Source organism: Brassica oleracea, chromosome C5 (assembly GCF_000695525.1).
Source record: "Brassica oleracea var. oleracea cultivar TO1000 chromosome C5, BOL, whole genome shotgun sequence".
NCBI lineage: Eukaryota > Viridiplantae > Streptophyta > Magnoliopsida > Brassicales > Brassicaceae > Brassica > Brassica oleracea.
In genome coordinates, this window is record NC_027752.1 from 19,451,936 (window position 1) to 19,453,539 (window position 1,604).

The following is a 1,604-nucleotide window of genomic DNA, read 5'->3' on the forward strand; positions in this document are numbered from 1 at the left end:
TTTTCGTGTTTCTTACGTTTTTATTACGACGAATTTATTTAGAGGTTTTTGCGTGTCTTTTACGACGAATCATTTACGAGTTTCTTACGAGGAAGCACAACGACCGCGTTACGTGGAAACCCCACGTGGTCTTTACGACGAAAACTTAATTCTTCTTTACGAGGAAAATATAACCTCGCTAATTAACGAGGAAATGGCGACGAATCTTCTCTTACGACAATCATATAACGACGAAACGCCTTTCATCGCCATTTCCTCGTAAGCCTTCTTTTCCGAGGAAATAACGACGATTTTGGCTGTCGTTAAATTTGTGTTTTCTTGTAGTGGTACCATGAGAAAGTTACAACATAGACACAACCAACTGTGCTCAATCTATCAATGATTTTTTTAAAGGAACCAATGAAATATGTGGCTTTTCCAATGATTGATGTGATCTTGGAAAATATTATAGAATTATTTAGCAAATGCCAACATGTTTCCGTAGGTATACTAGAGACGCATATACTAGTCCCACATGTGCATATCGAATTGCATAAGAATTGTCTGATTGTAAAAACACTCAAGGTGTACGAGCTAAATATATTTGAACTTTAGTATAATATGATTGGCCTAAACGGGAAAAGATTTTTGGTTAATTTGATCAAGAGAACAATCTACTATATATATTTTGATATTGACATGTATCCTTGTCTCCATGCTCTTGCTGCTCATGAAGCATGGAGAAATGATAACAAGTGAGCTTAAAATTGAAAGTTTTTGTTCTAAGTATTACTGGATGGAGCAGTGGGCATTGGCATATTACAAGAAAATTTATCTAGTACCTCAGCATTCATCATGAGAAGTTTCTCAAGAAATACGAGTTCAGGTTGTCCTCCGCTCGTATGTGGAAAAAAAAGAAAAGAAGACCACAATTTACTAGATTTCCATATGTAGGAGAATCTCGGAGGAAGAGAAAGAAAACGTATTCACTATCTTGTAGTGGTTCAGTAAATGCAGCAAAGATGAAAGCAACAATGATGACGACAACTACGAAAAAAACAGCAAAGATGCAATCAGAAACGAGGGAAGCAACAATGGTGGAAGAAGCAACGATGGAAGTAGTAACTATGAATGAGTCTTATATGTTTTTCTACATCTAGTCTCACTTATATGTTTATTTATGTGTTGTGGATTTATGTGTGCTTAAAACTTAGTGATGTACATATTCTAAAATGTGTTTTTTCTGTCAGATACTATTGGTAAAACTCGCAAAACCTCATATATATCAAACAAGTCATGTTGGCGTCTGGTAATACTGGTACAGCTTAATTATAAACCAGACTGGTAATACTGATAAAACTGTGTTATATACCAGACATGTAATACTGATATATCTAGTACAACTTCACCATTTTAAGATTTAATTTTTTTTTGGTTTTCATATTAAGATCCGTTTTCTTCATTTCTTGGTTTGAATGTGGTGGACGGTGGTCTCTGGGTAGTGGTTGTGGTCTCTGATTTCTCAGTGCATCTTTGGGGGACAAATTTGTATTGTGATCTCACTAGTCTAATGTGTTAATGTTCTTGTAGATTCACATCGGTGTGAGAAGTTTCGGTCTTTTGGC